This window comes from Pongo pygmaeus, chromosome 3 (assembly GCF_028885625.2).
Source record: "Pongo pygmaeus isolate AG05252 chromosome 3, NHGRI_mPonPyg2-v2.0_pri, whole genome shotgun sequence".
Lineage (NCBI taxonomy): Eukaryota > Metazoa > Chordata > Mammalia > Primates > Hominidae > Pongo > Pongo pygmaeus.
The window spans coordinates 90,245,664-90,269,006 of NC_072376.2; the positions used below are offsets into that span (position 1 = coordinate 90,245,664).

Genomic DNA, 23,343 nt, shown 5'->3' on the forward strand with positions numbered 1-23,343 from the left:
TACGTCCCATCAATACCTAACTTATTGAGAGTTTTTAGCATGAAGGATTGTTGAATTTTGTCAAAGGCCTTTTCTGCATCTATTGAGATAATCATGTGGTTTTTGTCTTTGGTTCTGTTTATATGATGGATTACATTTATTGATTTGCGTACATTGAACCAGCCTTGCATCCCAGGGATGAAGCCCACTTGATCATGTTGGATAAGCTTTTTGATGTGCTGCTGGATTCGGTTTGCCAGTATTTTATTGAGGATTTTTGCATCAATGTTCATCAAGGATATTGGTCTAAAATTCTCTTTTTTGGTTGTGTCTCTGCCCGGCTTTGGTATCAGGATGATGCTGGCCTCATAAAATGAGTTAGGGAGGATTCCCTCTTTTTCTATTGATTGGAATAGTTTCAGAAGGAATGGTACCAGTTCCTCCTTGTACCTCTGGTAGAATTCGGCTGTGAATCCATCTGGTCCTGGACTCTTTTTGGTTGGTAATCTGTTTAGTATTGCCACAATTTCAGATCCTGTTATTGGTCTATTCAGAGATTCAACTTCTTCCTGGTGTAATCTTGGGAGAGTGTATGTGTCGAGGAATTGATCCATTTCTTCTGGATTTTCTAGTTTATTTGCATAGAGGTGTTTGTAGTATTCTCTGATGGTAGTTTGTATTTCTGTGGGATCAGTGGTGATATCCCCTTTATCATTTTTTATTGCATCTATTTGATTCTTCTCTCTTTTTTTTTTTATTAGTCTTGCTAGCAGTCTATCAATTTTGTTGATCCTTTCAAAAAACCAGCTTCTGGATTCATTAATTTTTTGAAGGGTTTTTTTGGTCTCTATTTCCTTCAGTTCTGCTCTGATTTTAGTTATTTCTTGCCTTCTGCTAGCTTTTGAATGTGTTTGCTCTTGCTTTTCTAGTTCTTTTAATTGTGATGTTAGGGTGTCAATTTTAGATCTTTCCTGCTTTCTCGTGTAGGCATTTAGTGCTATAAATTTCCCTCTACACACTGCTTTGAATGTGTCCCAGAGCTTCTGGTACATTGTGTCTTTGTTCTCATTGGTTTCAAAGAACATCTTTATTTCTGCCTTCATTTCGTTATGTACCCAGTAGTCATTCAGGAGCAGGTTGTTCAGTTTCTATGTAGTCGAGCGGTTTTGAGTGAGTTTCTTAATCCTGAGTTCTAGTTTGATTGCACTGTGGTCTGAGAGACAGTTTGTTATAATTTCTGTTCTTTTACATTGGCTGAAGAGAGCTTTACTTCCAACTATGTGGTCAATTTTGGAATAGGTATGGTGTGATGCTGAAAAAAATGTATATTCTGTTGATTTGGGGTGGAGAGTTCTGTAGATGTCTATTAGGTCTGCTTGGAGCAAAGCTGAGTTCAATTCCTGGGTATCCTTGTGAACTTTCTGTCTTGTTGATCTGTCTAATGTTGACAGTGGGGTGTTAAAGTCTCCCATTATTATTGTGTGGGAGTCTAAGTCTCTTTGTAGGTCACTCAGGACTTGCTTTATGAATCTGGGTGCTCCTGTATTGGGTGCATATATATTTAGGATAGTTAGCTCTTCTTGTTGAATTGATCCCTTTACCATTATGTAATGGCTTTCTTTGTCTCTTTTGACCTTTGTTGGTTTAAAGTCGGTTTTATCAGAGACTAGGATTGCAACCCCTGCCTTTTTTGTTTTCCATTTGCTTGGTAGATCTTCCTCTATCCTTTTATTTTGAGCCTATGTGTGTCTCTGCACGTGAGATGGGTTTCCTGAATACAGCACACTGATGGGTCTTGACTCTTTATCCAATTTGCCAGTCTATGTCTTTTAATTGGAGCATTTAGTCCATTTACACTTAAAGTTAATATTGTTATGTGTGAATTTGATCCTGTCATTATGATGTTAGCTGGTTATTTTGCTCGTTAGTTGATGCAGTTTCTTCCTGGCCTCGATGGTCTTTACAATTTGGCATGATTTTGCAGTGGCTGGTACCGGTTGTTCCTTTCCATGTTTAGTGCTTCCTTCAGGAGCTCTTTTAGGGCAGGCCTGGTAGCGACAAAATCTCTCAGCATTTGCTTGTTTGTAAAGGATTTTATTTCTCCTTCACTTATGAAGCTTAGTTTGGCTGGATATGAAATTCTGTGTTGAAAATTATTTTCTTTAAGAATGTTGAATATTGGCCCCCACTCTCTTCTGGCTTGTAGGGTTTCTGCCGAGAGATCCGCTGTTAGTCTGATGGGCTTCCCTTTGTGGGTAACCTGACCTTTCTCTCTGGCTGCCCTTAACATTTTTTCCTTCATTTCAACTTTGGTGAATCTGACAATTATGTGTCTTGGAGTTGCTCTTCTCGAGGAATATCTTTGTGGCGTTCTCTGTATTTCCTGAATCTGAATGTTGGCCTGCCTTGCTAGATTGGGGAAGTTCTCCTGGATAATATCCTGCCGTGTGTTTTCCAACTTGTTTCCATTCTCCCCGTCACTTTCAGGTACACCAATCAGACGTAGATTTGGTCTTTTCACATAGTCCCATATTTCTTGGAGGCTTTGTTCGTTTCTTTTTATTCTTTTTTCTCTAAACTTCCCTTCTCGCTTCATTTCATTCATTTCATCTTCCATCACTGATACCCTTTCTTCCAGTTGATCGCATTGGCTCCTGGGCTTCTGCATTCTTCACGTAGTTCTCGAGCCTTGGCTTTCAGCTCCATCAGCTCCTTTGAGCACTTCTCTGTATTGGTTATTCTAGTTACACATTTGTCTAAATTTTTTTCAAAGTTTTCAACTTCTTTGCCTTTGGTTTGAATTTCCTCCTGTAGCTCAGAGTAGTTTGATCGTCTGAAGACTTCTTCTCTCAACTTGTCAAAGTCATTCTCTGTCCAGCTTTGTTCCGTTGCTGGTGAGGAACTGCGTTCCTTTGGAGGAGGAGAGGCGCTCTGCTTTTTAGAGTTTCCAGTTTTTCTTCTCTGTTTTTTCCCCATCTTTATGGTTTTAACTACTTTTGGTCTTTGATGATGGTGTTGTACAGATGGGTTTTTGGTGTGGATGTCCTTTCTGTTTGTTAGTTTTCCTTCTAACAGACAGGACCCTCAGCTGCAGATCTGTTGGAGTTTGCTAGAGGTCCACTCCAGACCCTGTTTTTCGGGGTACCAGCAGCGGTGGCTACAGAATAGCAGATTTTTGTGAACCGCGAATGCTGCTGTCTGTTCGTTCCTCTGGAAGTTTTGTCTCAGAGGAGTACCCGGCCGTGTGAGGTGTCAGTCTGCCCCTACTGGGGGGTGCCTCCCAGTTAGGCTGCTTGGGGGTCAGGGTTCAGGGACCCACTTGAGGAGGCAGTCTGCCCGTTCTCAGATCTCCAGCTGCGTGCTGGGAGAACCACTGCTGTCTTCAAAGCTGTCAGACAGGGACATTTAAGTCTGCAGAGATTACTGCTGTCTTTTTGTTTGTCTGTGCCCTGCCCCCAGAGGTGGATCCTACAGAGGCAGGCAGGTCTCCTTGAGCTGTGGTGGGCTCCACCCAGTTCGAGCTTCCCAGCTGCTTTGTTTACCTAAGCGAGCCTGGGCAATGGCGGGTGCCCCTCCTCCAGCCTCGCTACTGCCTTGCAGTTTGATCTCAGACTGCTGTGCTAGCAATCAGCGAGACTGCATGGGCATAGGACCCTCCGAGCCCGGTGCGGGATACAATCTCCTGGTGCACTGTTTCCTAAGCCCGTGGGAAAAGCACAGTATTTGGGTGGGAGTGGCCTGATTTTCCAGGTGCCGTCTGTCACCCCTTTCCTTGACCAGGAAAGGGAACTCCCTGACCCCTTGCCCTACCCGAGTGAGGCAATACCTCACCCTGCTTTGGCTGGCGCACGGTGCGCTGCATCCACTGTCCTGCACCCACTGTCTGGCACTCCCTAGTGAGATGAACCCAGTACCTCAGATGGAAATGCAGAAATCACCCGTCTTCTGCATTGCTCACGGTGGGAGCTGTAGACCGGAGCTGTTGCTATTCAGCCATCTTGGCTCCTCCCCAGCTGCTCCATATTCTTGCCAATACTTGGTTCATTACTTTTTCACTTTAATCATTTTGCTAAATGTGACATTGTCCAGTAATTTTTGAGGAATTTAAAAATCCTGTGAGTGGAGGAGACAGAAGTTAGAATATCACTCTACATTGATTGAAGTTGTAGTATGGTGATCTAGAATTTTGTGGGATTCATAAAATAACTTCTTAAAAATAAAAACACTTAGAGATGGAAGCAATCTATTATTTTCTGACTCCCAACAAGTTACTGTCTTCCTGAGAGAGGGATTAATTCTGTTTGTATTAACCAACGTGATGAAGAATCCTGTCAGGTTGGTTAGGATACCCAGCTGATTTGAACCCTACCTCCTCTTTATATTTAAATCCCAGTATTTGGTAAAGTCAAGTCTATAAGGTTTTAAGATGTTATTTCTGATACATTATGCAATTTAAATATTATTGCTGTTAGCTAGGATAGAGTCTGAAAATTTATGGCACAGATTCTTACCATTCTCCATCTCCATCAGGCACATAACAGACGATGTGAATCACAGAAGCCTTTCCCACTGATTTCTGTGAGGTCTCAGGGTTGTTTTTTTCCTCACTATAATGCTCCATACATTCACACTGTTGGTTAGAAGTGTCATGGAAGATTCAAACACTTTTGCCTCCTGTACCTCAAGGTACAAGGTAATTTGCTGAATCTTACAATCTTCCCAAGTATTATTGTTGGTTGTCCCTGTGTGAGACTGACTGAAATTTAGGAGGCCGAGGTGGATGGATCACCTGAGGTCGGGAGTTTAAGACCAGCCTGACCAACATGGAGAAAACCCATCTCTACTAAAAATACAAAATTAGCCAGGCATGGTGGTGCATGCCTGTAATCCCAGCTATTTGGGAGGCTGAGGAAAAAGAATTGCTTGAACCTAGGAGGCAGAGGTTGCAGTGAGCCGAGATCACACCATTGTACTCCAGCCTAGACAATAAGAGCAAAACTCATCTCAAAAAAAAAAAAAAAAAAAACCTATGATTTAAATCTATTATGTTGTCATACTAACTGAGGAGCTGGTTTACTTGTAGTTTAATTCTGTTTAGTTTTAAAATTTTCTTCTTCCTTTATATTTTAATTTTTTAATCTTTTATTTTCATTTGGACTAGGGAAAATTCTGAGAAGATTGCTATAGCTTCATAGGTCAGAGTAATTTAGGGGAAGTGGGTGACAGAGGAGGAAAGATGATACAAATGGATTAAGCATGAATAGGCCAGGCACAGCGGCTCACGCCTGTAATCCCAGCACTTTGGGAGGCCAAGGCAGGCGGATCATTTGAGGTCAGGAGTTCAAGACCTGCATGGCCAACATGGTGAAACCCCGTCTTTACTAAAAGTACAAAAAATAGCTGGGCCTGGTGGCAGGCACCTCTAATCCCAGCTACTCTGGAGGCTGAGGCAGGAGAATAATTTGAACACAGAAGGTGGAGGTTGCAGTGAGCCGAGATCACGCCATTACACTCCAGACTGGGCAACAGGGTGAGACTCCGTTTCAAAAAAAAAAAAAAGCATGAATTCTGACAATTTAGGGGCTGGCAGGAGAGTATGTAGCTTTAAAGGTCTGTAAGGTTCTGGAATGTGTTGGTTATGATATGATATACATTGATAATAGCATGTTGCTTGAAATTCAAATTAAAAAAATATGGCAGTGAATTAAAGATAGGGATTTTCAAAGAAGAAAGTTAAAGAATGAGTTACTTCTTTAAAAATGTTTGGCCATGCTAAGACAACAAAGGTGATGATTAAAATCTAAGGTAAAAGATAATTAAAACCTGAGGGAGAAACAGAAGGAAGGAAGGATAGATAGATAGATAAGAGTTTGGCAGTAGTGGATGAAACCAGAGATCTAAGGAAAAGGAAGCCAGGAGATAAGCTTTAGCATTAGTAGTTTATGCTGAATGTCATACTCCTAACTCCAAGCCTTACAAAGTGTGTAAGGCATTCACTTGCCTCTGTAAGCCTCAATCTTTTAGACTATAAAATGATCATAAGAAAGGTCACCTTTGGCTCACTGTATTTTAAGGACTAAATAAGGTAATGTAAATGAAATAGCTTTATATTAATTAAATGAATGTAGTATCATAAATACTGTGGCATTTATGTGAGCCTCAACACATAATAAGCTCAAATTGGATTTTTAAAAATATTCTGGCTTCTACTTCTGTCTGTAATGGAGTAACTTACACCAAACCTGTCCTTTACCAGTAAACAACTAGAAAACTGGACAATATATATGAAACAACTATTTTCTGATACTGGAAAACATGCACTGCAGGAGTGCAGTCTCAAAGAATGGAAACAAATGAGGTGAGTTCCACAAAAGCCCTAGTATTCTGCCTGGAGTCACTTCCCAGAACAGCACAGGAATGAGAAACCAAGGAAAGCATGGCAGTCCCTCTATGGAAGAGACTGAGACCAGACTTTGGGAAAGCAGTGCCAGCTTCAGTTTGTGGGGCACAGTTCCAGGGTTCTAGGAGCCATTCAGAGAAGCTCTAGGAATCTTCACAGGGGTTTAATTGAGTCTTTTGCTGTATACTAAGGTGCACATGCATACAGTGAAATGCCACAAGGCCAGACAGATGGCAATTACTAGAGGACTGTAAGTTGAACAATTCCTACAGCTTAAATGTGGCTGAGAGACATTTGAGTTTCAATCACCAGAGTGACAGGACCTCACTGAAAATCCTGGGAATTCAGTATGTACCCCAGGGTTGTGCCTTAAAATAAGCTTAACAAGCTGTAAAGTAAAACTCCATGGACAACTACTAACAAAGTTCAAAAACAACCCCAAAAGGATCAAGATGATTGGCAAAAAACTTACCTGCTAGCCAAATTCACCAATCTAAGTGAAGAAAACAAAATTCAAAAATCTTAAGAACATAGTATTCATAGTGTATGGCATCCAATAAAAGTAAGACATGTGAAGAAGCAGGAAAATAAAAAGAAAAAAATCCATCAGCAGAAACTGACTCAAATTACAGAGATGAATGAAATAGATGCATCAGAACAATTATAAATGTGTCCAAATATTTAAAGGAAAACATGAGCATAATGAGGACAGAAATCGATGGTATTAAAAACAAACAAGGAAACTTCTAGAACTGAAAGATGTCATATCTGAATGAAAATTCACATGATAAAATTAGCTGATTAGGTATGGCAGATGAAAAGAACAGCAAACTTGAAGATATTGTAACAAAAACTATCCAAACTGAGCTACAGAAAGAAAATAATAAGAAGAAGAACAGATCCTCAGTAACCTGAGGAACATTCCAAGTGATCTAACATATGTGTAATTGGAGTTCCTGAAAAGATCAGAAGAGAGGAGCTGGAATATGTATTTGAAGGAATAATGACTTATATTTTCCAAACAAGATGAAAACTGATTCCTAAATCAAAGAAATTCAATAAACTCCAAGCAGAATAACTGAAAGGAAATGCATTCTAAGGCACATCATATTGAAATTATTGAGAACCAGTGACAAAGTGAAATTCTTAAAAGCAGCCAGAGAAGGCCGGGCACGGCGACTCACGCCTGTAATCCCCGCACTTTGGGAGGCTGAGGTGGGCAGATCACGAGGTTAGGAGATCGAGATCATCCTGGCTGACATGGTGAAACTGTCTCTACCAAAAACACAAAAAATTAGCCAGGCGTGGTGGCTGGCGCCTGTAGTCCCAGTTACTTGGGAGGCTGAGGCAGGAGAATGGCATGAACCCGGGAGGCAGAGATTGCAGTGAGCTGAAATGGCACCACTGCACTCCAACCTGGGTGACAAAGCAAGACTCCGTCTCAAAAAAAAAAAAACAAAAACAAAAAACAAAAAAACAAAAAGCAGCCAGAGAAAACAAACATTAAATACAAGGATACGAAGATAAGAATTACTACTGATTTTTTGTTAGAAATAATGCAAGCCACAATGAAAGAACTTTGTGTTAGAAATAATGCAAGCCTAAGCCTAAAGAAAGCAATAGGATAAAAACTTCGACATGCTTTTAAAAAAGTTAATTTAGGATTCTTTGTTGAGTGAAAGTATCCTTTAAAAATGAGAGCAAAATAAAGCCTTTTGGACAAACAAAAACACAGAGTATATGTTTTAAACAGACCTGAAGTACAAGAAATGTTAAAGTTATTCTAGGAGAAGAAAAATGATACCAGGTACAAACTCATTTCTATGCACATGAATGAAGAGTGCCAGAAATGGTAATATGTGGGAAAACGCAAAATGTGTTTTTCTCATTTTTACCATTTCTTAAAAAAAAAAAAACCAAAACCTTTGAAGAGCAAATGTACTAACAGTGTATGGTGGGGTTTAGAAGAGTTTGAATTAAAATGTATGACAACAGCAGCACAAAGAATGGCAGGGTATATATTTATGGCTTGGTTCAGGTGAGTGCAATTTTCTGCATTCATCTAGTATTTTTAGTGGACAAAATCACACATAAACGAGACTAAAATTCAGGCTATGTTAAAATTGTTACCTATCATGTTATAACAAATTTGCATTCTCAAAAACAAGTGTTATAGTAGAACTGACTATATAGTTCAGAGTACGGCAAAAGTTTATGTCCATGTGAACTATGAAATCAAGATGCAGAACATTTCCATCACCCTGAGAAGTTCACTTGTGCACTTTGCAGTGATTCTTGCCCTCAGCCCAAGGCAACAATAGATTTTCTTCCTGTTACTATACTTCTTCCTGCTCTATAATTTCATATAAATGGATCATATATAGTATAATGCATATATTTTATGTCTGGCTTCTTTTGTTTAGAGTAATGTTTTTGAAATTCATCTATGTTGTTGTATGTTTCAATCAGTCATTTGTTCTTTATTGCTGAGAAATATTTCATTGTATGGATATACCAAACATATTTATCCATTCACCTGTTGACAGACATTTGTGTTATTTCCAGCTTTCAGCTATTATAAATAAAACTTCTTTGAACATGTACTAAACTTTTTGTGGACATTTGCTTTCATTTTTCTTAAATATGAGTGGAACTACTGGGTCATATGGTAGGTATATGTTCAATTTCATAAGAAACAACCAAATAGGTTTCAAAAGTGGCCATACTGTTTTATACTCCTACCAACAATATATAAAAGTTGAAATTGCTCCAGATGTTCAGGAACAGCTGGAATTTTTCATCTTTTTTATTTTAGCTATTCTGGTGGGTATATAGTGGTATATCATTGTGGTTTTAATTTGCATTTCCCTGATGACTAATGATGTTGAACATTTTTTCAGGCATAACTAGCTATTCTTTTATCTCCTTTTGTAAAGTGTCTATTCAAACCCTTCTCCCTTATTAAAAATTGGGTTTTCCTGACGCAAGAACAGATGGCCAAATACCACATGTTCTCACTCATAGTGGGAGCTGAACAATGAGAACACGTGGACACAGAGAGGGAAACAACACACACTTAGGGCCTGTCTGGGGGTGGGGGGTAAGGGGGAGGGACAGCATCAGGACAAATAGTTAATACATGCTGGGTTTAATACTTAGGTGATGGGTTGATAGGTGCAGCAAACCACCATGACACAGAAACGTGCTCATCCTGCACATGTACCCTGGAACTTAAAAATAAAATTAAAAAAAGAAAGAATGACTTAAAAAATAAAAAAACATTCAGAGAATACTATAAACACCTCTAAGAAAATAAACTAGAAAATCTAGAAGAAATGGATAAATTCCTGAAAACATACACCCTCCCAAGACTAAACCAGAAAGAAGTTGAATCCCTAAATAGATTAATAACAAGTTCTGAAATTGAGGTAGTAATTAATAGCCTACGAACCAAAAAAAAAGCCCAGGGCCAGATGGATTCACAGCCGAATTCTACCAGAGGTACAAAGAGGAGCTGGTACCATTCCTTCTGAAACTATTCCAAAGAATAGAAAAAGACAGACTCCTCCCTAACTTATTTGATGAGGGCAGCATCATCCTGATACCAAAACCTGGCAGAGACACAACAAAAAAAGAAAATTGCAGGCCAATATCCCTGATGAACATTGATGTGAAAATCCTCAATAAAATACTGGCAAACCAAATCCAGCAGCACATCAAAAAGCTTATACACCACAATCAACTCAGCTTCATCCCTGGGATGCAAGGCTGGCTCAACGTATGCAAATCAATACACATAATCCATCACATAAACAGAACCAATGACAAAAACCGCATGATTATCTCAATGCATGAAGAAAAGGCCTTTGATAAAATTCAACAGCCCTTCATGCTAAAAACTCAATAAATTAGGAATTGATGGAATGTACCTTAAAATAATAAGAGCTATTTATGACAAACTCACAGCCAATATCATACTGAATGGGAAAAAGCTGGAAGCATTCCCTTTGAAAACCAGCACAAGAAGACAAGGATGCCCCCTCTCACCCTTCCTATTCAATGTAATATTGTAAGTTCTGGCCAGGTCAATCAGACAAGAGAAAGAAATAAAGCGTATTCAAGTAGAAAGAGAGGAAGTCAAATTGTCTCTGTTTGTAGATGACATGATTGTATATTTAGAAAACCCCATCGTCTCAGCCCAAAATCTCCTTAAGCTGATAAGCAACTTCAGCAAAGTCTCAGGATACAAAATCAATGTGCAAAAATCACAAGCATTCCTATACACCAACAATAGATAAACAGAGAGCCAAATCATGAGTGAACTCCCATTCACAATTACTACAAAGGGAATAAAATACCTAGGAATCCAACTTACAAGGAATGTGAAGGACCTCTTCAGCGAGAACTACAAACCACTGCTCAAGGATATAAGAGGATACAAACAAATGGAAACAATTCCATTCTCATGGATGGGAAGAATCAATATCGTAAAAATGGCCATACTGCCCAAAGTAATTCGTAGATTCAATGCTATCCCCATCAAGCTACCACTGACTTTCTTCACTGGATTAGAAAAAACTACTTTAAATTTCATATGGAACCAAAAAAGAGCCCGCATAGTCAAGATAATCCTAAGCAAAAAGAACAAAGCTGGAGACATCATGCTACCTGACTCCAAACTGTACTACACGGCTACACTAACCAAAACAGCATGGTACTGGTACCCAAACAGTTATATAGACCAGTGGAACAGAACAGAGGCCTCAGAAATAATGCCACACATCTGCAACCATATGATCTTTGACAAACCTGACACACACAAGCAATGGGGAAAGGATTCCCTATTTAATAAACAGTGTTGGGAAAACTGGCTAGCCATATGCAGAAAACTGAAACTGGATCCCTTCCTTACACCTCATACAAAAATTAACTCAAGATAGATTAAAGGCTTAAATGTAAGACCTAAAATTATGAAAACCTTAGAAGAAAACCTAGGCAATACCATTCAGGACACAGACATGGGCAAAGACTTCATGACTAAAACATCAAAAGCAATGGCAACAAAAGCCAAAATTGTCAAATGAGATGTAATCAAACTAAAGGCTTCTGCACAGGAAAAAGAAACTATCATCAGAGTGAACAGGCAACCTACAGAATGGGAGAACATTTTTGCAGTCTACCCATCTGATAAAGGACTAATCCAGAATCTACAAGAAACCTAAACAAATTTACAAGAAAAAAACAACCCCATCAAAAAGTGGGCGAAGGATATGAACAGACACTTCCCCAAACAAGACATTTATGTGGCCGACAAACAGATGAAAAAATGCTCATCATTACTGGTCATTAGAGAAATACAAATCAAAACCACAATGAGATATCATCTCATGCCAGTTAGACTGGCGATCATTAAAAAGTGGGGAAACAACAGATGCTGAAGAGGAAGTGGAGAAATAGGAACACTTTTACACTGTTGGTGGGAGTGTAAATTGGTTCAACCATTGTGAAAGATAGTGTGGCAATTCCTCCAGGATCTAGAACCAGAAATACCATTTGACCCAGCAATCCCATTACTGGATACATAATCAGAGGATTATAAATCATTCTACTATAAAGACACATACACATATGCTTATTGCAGCACTGTTCACAATAGCAAAGACTTGGAACCAACCCAAATGCCTATCAATGATAGACTGGATAAAGAAAATGTGGTACATACACACCATGGAATACTATGCAGCCATAAAAAAGGATGAGTCAATGTCCTTTGCAGGGACATGGATGAAGCTGGAAACCATCATTCTTAGCAAACTAACACAGGAACAGAAAACCAAACGCCGCATATTCTGACTCATAAGTGGGAGTTGAACAATGAGAGCACATGGACACAGGGAGGGAAACATCACACACTGGAGCCTCTTGGGGGGGTAGGGGTTTGGGGGAGGGATAGCATTAGGAGAAATACCTAATGTAGATGACGGGTTGATGGGTGCAGCAAACCATCATGGCATGTGTATACCTATGTAACAAACCTGCACATCCTGCACATGTATTCCAGAACTTAAAGTATAATAAAAAAATTGTATGAAAAAATAAAAAACCCAAAACAACAGCCTTTATTGTAGCAAAGACAAAAGCAAATTTAACAAGATGTAAAAAACTGGTCCATCAAGGTAAAGGGTTTTCGGATGTTCACTGTACTATTCTTTTTAACTTTTGTGTAAGGTTTCAAATTTTTCAAAATAAAATTCAACACATTCAGCGCAAAAAATAAAATAAAAAATTAGGTTTTCTTCTTATTGAATTGTAAGAATACTTTTTGTAATCTTGTTTCAAGTCCTTTGTCAATGTATACGTGTTACAAATATTTTCTTCCAATTGTGAATTTACTTTTCACTTTCTTTCTTTCTTTTTTTTTTTTTTTCTTGAGATGGAGTCTGGCTCTGGAGTGCAGTGGCGCAATCCCGTCTCACTGCAACCTCCCACTCCCAGGTTCAAGAGATTCTCCTGCCTCAGTCTCCCGAGTAGCTGGGATCATCGGCACCCGCCACCATGCCCAGCTCATTTTTGTATTTTTAGTAGAGACGGGGTTTCACCATGTTGGACCAGGCTGGTCTTAAACTCCTGGCCTCAGATTATCTGCCCACCTCAGCCTCCCAAAGTGCTGGGATTACAGGCATGAGCCAGCTCGCCGGGCCACTTTTCGCTTTCTTAGCTGTATCTTTCAAGGAGCAGAATTTTGTAATTTTCATAAAGTCCATTTAAAAATTTCATGCACAATTAGTGCTTTCTGTGTTCTAAGGTATCTTTTCTTTCCCCATAGTTACAAAAATTTTCTTCTGTGTTTTCCTCTATTATATTTTCTTCTAGAAGGTATATAAGTTGTAATATTTACTTTTAGGTATAAGATACATTTCAAGTAAATTTTTAGCATGGTATAATGATCAAAGTATAGTTTGTCTATTTATTGAACAAATATTCAATTGTCCCAGCATCATTTGTTGAGAAGACTATCTATTTCTCTATCTTTGGAACCTTGATTAAAATAAATTAAACGTACATGTATTGTTCTGTTTTTTAACTCTGTACTTTGTTCCACTGATCAGATTATTGTGATTTATGGTAAGTCTTAAAATCACATAATATAAGCACTCCAACTTTGTTCTCCTTTTAAAACTTTATTCCAGTCATGTTAGGTCACCTAACATGTATTTCTATATAACTTTTAGAATCAGCTTGTGAATTTCTACAAAAAATATTTTTGGAGATTAGATTTACATCCACTCTATATTTTAACTCAGAACTGACACCTTAAAAATATGGATTTTTCTAGTCCATGAAATGGTATATTTCTCAATTTATTTGCATCTTCTTGGATGGCAAAATATTAAACAGCCCCAATTGGCATTAGAAGGAAATAGTGAAGATCAGAGCAGAGATAAATGAAATAGAGATGAGAAAAATAATAGAAAAGATCAATGAAGGTAAGACTCGGTTTTTTGAGAAACTAAATTGACAAACTGTTAAGAAGCCTAAGTAAAAAAGAAAAGAGAGATGACTCAAATAAATAAAATTATAAATGAAAGAAGAAACAATACAACTGTTACTACAGAAGTACAATAAGAGACTACTATGAACAATTATATGCCAACAAATTGAATACCTAGAAGAAACAGGTTGATAAGATCCTAGAAACATATAACCTACCACCACTGAATCATGAAGAAATAGAAAATCTGGACAAACCAATAAAAAGTAAGGAGATTGAAACAGTAATAAAAAGTCTCTCATCAAAGATAAGCCCAGGACCTGATAGATTTAACTGCTGAATTCTACCAAACATTTAAAGGGCAATTAATGCCAATCCTTCTCAAACTCTTGCAAAAAATTGAAGAGGAAGGAGCAATTCCAAACTCATTCTTTTGAGACCATCATTGTTCTGATATCAATGTCAGACAAGCACACTACAAGAAAATTATAGGACAAAATACCCCAATTAATGTGGATACAAAAATCCTCAGCTTTGTGTGCAACTGTGTGTATCTTTCTCTTTCTTTTTACATTAATCTGTTACTCTCTAAAGAACGCAAGATCCCCAGAAGCGGCCACCACTTTCACTTTTTACTCAACTTTATATTTTTTACAGCCTGGCACACAAAGGTTTGTTTACCAGACTGACTGGCTGATTGGAAGTACTAAAAAATAGGAGTGTTCCTGCAACTAAGGGAAGTTTAGAGAAATGACAGGCATAGAAGGTTTATGTTTAAGCAAGAATAGAAACAATATGGTTTCCTTATATCAATTTGGACTCAGTTCCTGTCAGGCAAAGACTGTGTATTAATTTCTGTAGTTACCTAATATAAGTGCGTTATATAAATCAATTCATTGCCATGTCTATAGTCTTCATGAAACCTAGTGAAATACCTTTCATTTAGAAATGACTGTTTTTTTGAATAAATAAATTTTAGGTCAACATAAAAAAAGTCCTCAACAACATACTGGCAACCTGAATTGAACAGCGTATTAAAAATTCATATACCTCATCAAAATACTAATAATACAAATTTAAAAGGAGCCTACACCTTACTTTAATGACCAAGTGGGATTTATTTTGGGGATGCAAGGATGGTTCAACATATGCAAATTAACAAATGTTGTACAACACATTAATAGAATGAAGGATAAAAATAATATGATCTTCTCAATAGATGCAGAAAAAGAATCTGACAAAATAAAACATCCTTTCATGATAAAAACTCTCAACAAATTAGGTATAGAAAGAATGTTTCTCAACATAATAGAAACCATATATGACAATGTATAACAAACATCATACTCAATAATGAAAATTAGATGCTTCTTCTTTAAAATCAGGAACAAAACAAGGTGCCAATTCTTGCCACCTCTATTGAACATAGTAGTGGAAATCCTAGCCAGGGCAAATAAATAAGAAAAAGAAATAAAAGACATCTAAATCATAAAGGAAGTAAAATTGTCTCTGTTTGCAGATGACATGATCTTACAGAAAGCCCTAAAGACGCCACCAAAAAACTGTTAGAAGTAAGAAATAAATTCAGTAAAGTTGCAGATACAAAATCAACATTAAAAAATTAGCAGCATTTTTGTATACTCACAATGAACTATGTGAAAAAAATCAAGAAAACATTCTCATTCACAATGGCATAAAAATATTACTTAGAAATAAATTTAACTGAGTAACCAAATATCACCTGTTCCCCAAAAACCTACAGAAATAAATAAATAAAGCCACCAATGACACACATAAAAAAGAGGTTAAATTAATGACACTGCAAAGAAAAACTCAATGAGACAACAAGACTAGTATTTCCAGAAAGTGAGAATCTTGATTGAATCCTGCTTGGGGGATGACACAGTAGCTATTAAAAAAAAGAGACAAGTGGAAAAATCTGAAATAAGGACTTCATGTTAAATTAGGGAAGTATTTTAAGTGGGACAATGGTATTAAGGTTATATAGAATCACATTCTTAGGAGATGCATGGTTAAGTATTGTCATGTCTATAAATTTCTTTGAAATAGTTCATATAAAGCAAATATGGCAAAATATTAAAAAAGGAAGAAATTTAACTGAGGAGGCAAAAGATCTGTATACTGAAAACTATAAAACATTCATGAAAGAAACTGAAGACACAAATAAATGGAAAAATATCCCCTGTTCATGGATTAGAAGAGTTAATATGACTTTTCACTTTCTTGATGGTGTCTTTGAAACACAAAATTTTTTACTTTAGGTGATGTCTGTTTTATCTATTTTTTTCTTTTGTTGCCTGTGTTTTCAGTGTCTTATCTAAGAAACTCTTTCTTACTCCAAAGTCATGAAAATTAAAGGCTATGTTTTCTTCTAAGTGTGTTATAGTTTTGGCTCTTACATTTAGATATTTGATCTAATTTGGTTACTTATTTATATGATGTGGGGTCCAACTTCATTCTTTTGTATGTGGATATCCAGTTGTCCTTGCACTATTTGTTGAAAAGAACATATAATGGTGGAAAGCTCCATTGAATTGTCTTAGCAATTTTGTTTTTGTTTGTTTTTGAACTCCTATCTGTAACAGACTTAGCAACTTTGTTGAAAATCAAGTGACTGTAAATGTGAGGGTTTTTACCAAACTGTCCTGATTACTGTAGCTTTATAGTAAGTTTTGAAATCAGAAAGTGTGATTCCTCTTTGTTCATCTTAAGATTGTTTTGGCTATTTTGTGTCTTTTACATTTCCATACGAATTGTAGAATTAGTTTATCAACATCTGCAAAGAGCCAGCTGTGGTTTTAATAAGAATTGAATTGGATTTTTAGGTCAATTTGTGGAGTATTGCCATCTTAGCAATATTAAATCTTTCTATTCATGAGCATGGATGGCTTTCCATTGACTTAGGTCTTCTTTACTTTCTTCAATGATGTGTAATAGTTTTCAGTATACATGTCTTGTACTTTTGTTAAGTTTATTCGTAGTTTCTTCTTTTTGATGATATTGTAAATAAAATTGTTTCCTCAATTTCATTTTTGGGTTGTTCATTGGTAGTGTGTAGGACTAGAGTTGATTTTGTTTATTGAGCTTATATCCAGCAACCTTGTTGAACTTGATTATTATTTTAAATAGTTTTTGTGTGTGTGTAGATATCATAAGATTTTCTGTATGCAAGATCATGTGATTAGACATAGTTTTATGTCTTCCTTTGCAAACTGGATGCTTTTTATTTCATTTTCTTTCTTAATTACCCTGGCCAGAACGTCCAGAACAATATTGAATAGAAGTACTAAGTGGTAACATTCTCATTTTGTTTCTGGTCTTATAAGTAAAGCATTCACATTTTTTACCATTAAGTATGATGTTAGCTGGGTGTTTTTGTACACACCTTTTATAAAAGTGTTGAGGAACTGTCCTTGTATTCTTAGTTTGTTAAGTGTTTTTTATCATGAAGTGGTAAAAAAAACTTTGCTTTTTCTAGTGTCTTAAGGTGGGAGGTTAGGTTACTGATTTGATATATTTTTTCTTTTTTAATGTAGGCGTTTAAAACTGTAAGTTTTTCTTCAAGCACTGCTTTATCTGCATCCCATAAGGTTTGGTAGGTTGTATATTCATTTCCATTCACCTCAAAGTATTTTCCAGTTTTCTTTGTAATTTCTTATTTGACACATTATTTATTAATATTAGTGTGCTATTTAGTGTCTGCATATTTGTTAACTTCCTAAATTTACTTGTTATTGATTCATAATTTCACTCAATTGTGGTGGGTGGAGTACATACTTTGTATAATTTTAATCCTTTTGAATTGATTGAGGCTTGTGCTATAGTCTAGCATATGGTCCATCCAAAAGAATGTTCTCTATGCACTTGAGAAGAATAGGTATTCTGCTGTTGTTGAGTAGAGTGTTCTACAGAGGTTTCTTAGAGTTGATTTAAAGTTGTTCAAGTATGCTACCATTTTATTAAATAATATTAGGCAATATCTTTGTGTGTGTGTGTGTGTGTGTGTGTGTGTGAATGTCATAGTATCTGACTTGTTTTTCTAAACCCATTTTCTCCCGGGTCCTTTTTTTTTAATTGTGTGGATTTGAATAGCACTGTAAGTTCTAGAAATACTAGCTAAGTTATAGAAGAGCTGGCTGTATGTGTGAAGTGAATACATTTTATTTTAGGTAAACTATACCTCAGTAAAGTTGATTTAAAAATAAATTCATAATTCTAGGGAAAAGTTAAGTCTATAAGCTACCCTTCCTTAGGATAACAAATTAATTTATAAACAGAAAGCTTTTGAAGGCTTACCACTTTAAAAGAGATTAAAAGAAAATCCATCACACTTTTTTCTAAATAGTGTTTAAATTCATTTTTTTCTATCTCCAGTAGTTGTTATATAAATTTATCTTTTCTTTTTAAATTCTTGAGCAAAACGCATCTGCCTTTATTATTATTTTTTAAAGTTTAAAAAAGTTATCAATTGGCAATACCTGACCTTAAAATTCTAGCTGTCAGTCATCTCAGGCTAGAAAAGCATATTTACCAACAGTTGTTCCTTAATTTAAAATACAATGTTCTCATTCTTTGTGTTAATTTAAAAAGAAAGGGTTGATTTCAACTCTTGCTCTTCTGATATTGCCTTGCAAGGTAAAAAGCAATTTTGGATAGATTAAAGGCCCAAATTAATCATTAAAAGCAGGTAGACTTGTCAAGTCATCTTAATGGATTCATTGAGAATTCAAATAAATAATAAATCATAGCCTTCATTATGTGTCTTTAGCTTGGAAGAAATCTTTTTTCAATGAGAAAGGTAATAATTTAACAAATATGTGTTACCATGGGAAGATAATATTTAGGTATACCATAGTTTTAACCCTCAACATCCTAAAGAAGAAAATTTAGCACAACAAAACCCTTTCACTGCCTACTAAAAGTAAAGCACAGTGTAAACCTAACTTAACTACAGTAGATAATTTTGAAGTTATGTTTTGAAATTGATGGCCCAATTTTAATATTAAGGTCAGCAAACACCATTAAGCGTCTAGCTGTAAGAACTAAAATAACAAGGGTGAGTGATTAATGCTGTCATTGTTTTTCTAATTTTTTATTTTAATAGATCTGTCTTGGATGGTTAATTCTAGATGATATTGTTAAGTTTCTCATAATTTGGTGGAAATACTGATATGAAATAGCTGGAAATACTGAAATGTATAAAAACAAGTGAACAGTCTCTAAAAATACGTGTCTTATCAAAAGAGTGAACAGTTTTTTGGGTAAATTTTAGCTTAAACACTTAGTCTAGATGTAAGTTAAGGAAACTTTATCCTGTTGTTTTTGCCTCAGAGGTTCTTATCCCTTTCTCCTTTCTTATCACAATTCATTTCTGTGCATTTATTTTCGTGTTTATTTGTTTAATGTCTATATCCCACGTTTGACTCTTATGTATATATTTTTTACCACTGTATATCCAGCATCTGTACCATGCCTGGCATATAGTATGCTCTACGGCACATACTGTCAAAATTTTGTTGAATGACCAAATTGATAAAAAGTCAAGAGATCTGCTCTGAAATCCAGTCTTAAATTCTTTCTGACTTAGTAAATAACTTGAGCGAATCACTCTCTACTTTGTTTGTCTTCTTCGGTTTAGCGAATAATAATAATAATACCTTACATATAATATATTACATATTTATAATATTCATTTTTATAGCATTCACTGAGTGATTACTATGTGCCAGGTACTCTTCTAGGTTTTAGGAGCACAGCAGTGAACCAAAAAAGACAAAAATATCTGCCTTCATGGAGCTTACTTTCTAGTAAAATCTGTTCTTTGCTTTTGGTCTTGACAACAACCCTGTGAAGTGGGTAGAGCTGCTAATTCTATTGATTTACTAATGTGGAAGTAGAGGCTATGTGAAATTAAGTATCTAGTAAAGATCAATCCGCTAGTGAGTTCGAGAAGCAGATATTTGTTGTCCAGTGCTTTTCCCATTATGTCATCCTTTCTCCCATAACTCCTCAACTAGCATGTGGAAATTTTCTGAGGAAAAGTAAGATCCAACTTATTTAGCCTCTTCTGTAAAATAGACTGTGTAAGTACAAACTGATAACGTGACTCAGGTTCTAAAGTGGCTTTAAAAACTATGGCATTTCAAGATACCTTAAATCTAAAGAAAACTTAAAATTTTAGTCTGAATCCTTTTGTTTAGATGTGGCCCGTTACTATTTTGTAACACCTGCCTCTTATACCTGGTCTCTTGACTGTAGAAGTTGGGGCTTCCTATTGTTAAATGCTCTAGTACTCTACATTAGCATAGAAATCTAGACATTGCCCATAGCGGATAACGTATTAGTTGCTAAGCAAGGGAAATTATTATGCCATCTGCTGCGTCTTATAAGGTGTCTTATCACCTAACTCACTTTTTGAATTAACACACCAAAGGCACCATAAGTAATGTAAATTATGGTAGCTTGTACATTTTTCAACTGAATAAGCAGTTTATAAAAAACAAAAAACCCACCTAACTTTGTGACTCTTCTAAATTTTAATGGATGCCTTGGAAAAATTATTTTTGGCCTTCAAACTTTGTTTCCATGAGATAATCTTTTATTAGACCATTAGATACCCCGTATTCAAACTTAAAACAAGAATTATTTATTGTTATGAACTTACAATAGTTCTTTAGCATTCTTAGTAAGTTACTCATAGAAAATCAGCTATTTATTTTAATCCAATCATTTAAAATTCTAGAAAGCACTGAAATGCCCCAAAATATGCTTAAGCTTGCATAGAGGAAACTAGACATGGAAAATATATCTATTTGACAGAAATGACAAAGTAATTTCTTTATAAATCTGCCCTAAAGGCCATATATTTAATATAATTCTATTTGATTTTTGCCCCACTAATGAATTGGATTACCATAGAAAAAACACTTCTCAAGTGTGTTCCTTGAGTATATTTCCTAAGAAATTAACCAGTATCATTGGAGAAGAAAGGTTTCTGTAGTTGTATGTGATTTTTAAAATGCTTGGTTAAAGAGGTTTCTTCACTATAGGACTTCTCAGAACTGTAACTATGTGAATATGTTAGTGTGTATTGTAATCTCTAGTGGGCAATATTCTTCTCAGTCACAGAAAGATTTCTTCTTAGGAATATCTTGTGAGACTACTGTTCTGGAAAACACAATATGGAAAACACTACCTTAGAGTAAATGTTGGTATTTGCTTAATAGCTATGAAGTCTATATATTTATTATGGTTGTTCTTCAGTCCTCTTCCACTACAGCATACTCTCTCTGGGTACTCTCAATTGTACTCAAGGCTTTAAATACCACTTGCAGTCTGATGATGTCTGTATATGTAAATTCACCAACTCTGTCTCCTGAGCTTTAGATACATATGCACACCTGCCTATCCAATTTTTCAAACTGAGTGTTGAGGACTTCAAACTCAATTATCCAAAACTGAGCTCAATAACTTCCTCTCAAACCCACTCCTCCTGCTGCTTTCTTGTTTTATTATTGGAGATCACCGATATCCACTCAGCTGCCCAACCCAGACACCTGGGAGCCATCCTTACTCTTTTTACTCACTCTCTCTTCTCATGCAACCATCAACATAACCTAACTATACTCATTCTTTTTTTTAAAAGACATTTATTCAGTGTCACGATCAGACTATTACATTTAGCAATCAACAGCCTGGGTGCAAAAAAAAAAAATTTACATTAAAACCCTTTGTTGGAATGCTTTATACTTTCCACAGAACAGAAACTGAAATAACCCATTATACAATTAGTCACAAATACAATCCCTGAGTGTTTTGCCCACACACATGAGTATTTGTCTAAAACATGTCTTCTTTGTAGCAGCTAGGCCCTGCCACCACTGTGCTTGGCTGAGTTCACAAATCTGTTGTAACCTGTAGCTTCCCTGTCACTTCTCTGGCTCTCCTCTCCTGCTAAGCTTTGTTTCCCAATTAAAATCTTCTGCCACTGCCATAGCTACTGCTGCTACTGGAACTGCCATAGCCACCTTGGTTTCCTGGTTGGGCAAAGTATTGGCCTCCACCACTGCAGTGGCTAGAGCTTCTGCCTCCAAAGTTTCCTCCCTTCATGGGTCCAAAATTTGAAGACTGATTGTTGTAACTGCCAAAATCATCATAGCTTCCACCACCTCTAAAATTGCTTCCATCATTACCAAATCCGTTATAGCCATCCCCACTGCCACCATATCCACCACCACCACGGCTGCCACCAAAGCCACCATGACCACTGACACTTCCTCCATGAACAAAGTTGTCATTCCCACCGAAACCACCCCATGACCAGCACCAAAGTTTCCAGAACCACTTCAACCTCTTTGGCTGGATGAAGCACTAGCCATCTCTTGCTTTGACAGGGCTTCCCTAGCTTCACAGCGGTGGCCATTCACAGTGTGGTATTTCTGAATGACAGTCTTATCCACGGAGTCATGGTCATCAAAGGTTACAAAGGCAAAGCCCCTTTTCTTGCCACTGCCTCAGTCAGTCATGATTTCAATCACTGCAATTTTCCCATACTGTTCAAAATAATCTCTTAGGTGATGTTCTTCAGTGTCTTCTTTAATGCCACCAACAAATATCTTTTTAAGTGGGCACCTGGTCTTTGAGAATCTTCTCTTGAGACAGCTCTCTTTGGTTCCACAACTGTTCCATCCACCTTGCATGGCCTTGCATTCTTGGCTTCATCCACCTCCTCCACAGCGGCATATGTGATGAACCCAAAGCCCCTGGAGCACTTGGTGTTTGAATCTCTCATTACCACACAGTCCGTGAGTGTTCCCCATTGCTCAAAATGGCTCCTCAGGCTCTTATCGGTTGTTTCAAAGCTCAACCCTCCAAAGAAGAGCTTCCTCAGATCTTTGGGTTCTTTAGGAGACTCTGACTTAGACATAATGGCAGGCAGAAGAGAGAATTTAACGATGCTTCTTCAGTGGCATCTATGGGCAGAAAGGCACTATCCTCATTCTTTATAGCCCTCAAGTAAGTCCACTTCACTCAAATTGCATTTAACTTAACTAAAGCCTTTATCATCTTACATAGATTACCAAAGTAACCCATCATTCAATAGAAATATAATGTCAGTCACAACACAAACCATGTATGTAATTTGAAATTTTCTAATAGCCACATTAAAAAACATAAACATGAGATAAAATTAGTTTTTAAAATATATTTTATTTAACCCAATATATGCAAAATAATCCAATATATGCAATATATGCAAAACTCAACATATGCAAACCCCAATATATGCAAAATACATTGCAACATGTAATCACTGTACAATTATGGATATATATAAATGAATGATATATTTTACATTGTTATTTTTACACTAAGTCTCTGACATCCAATGTGCATTTTCCACTTTAAATCATCTCAGTTCATACCAGCCACATTTGAAGAGCTCAGTAGC

General features: G+C 36.6%; 1 pseudogene; it reads right to left on the reverse strand.

The window, feature by feature from the left end:
* Window positions 1-21,710: 21,710 nt before the first annotated feature.
* LOC129035478 (heterogeneous nuclear ribonucleoprotein A1-like) lies at window positions 21,711-22,818 on the reverse strand (annotated as a pseudogene).
* Between the last annotated feature and the right edge of the window lie 525 nt (window positions 22,819-23,343).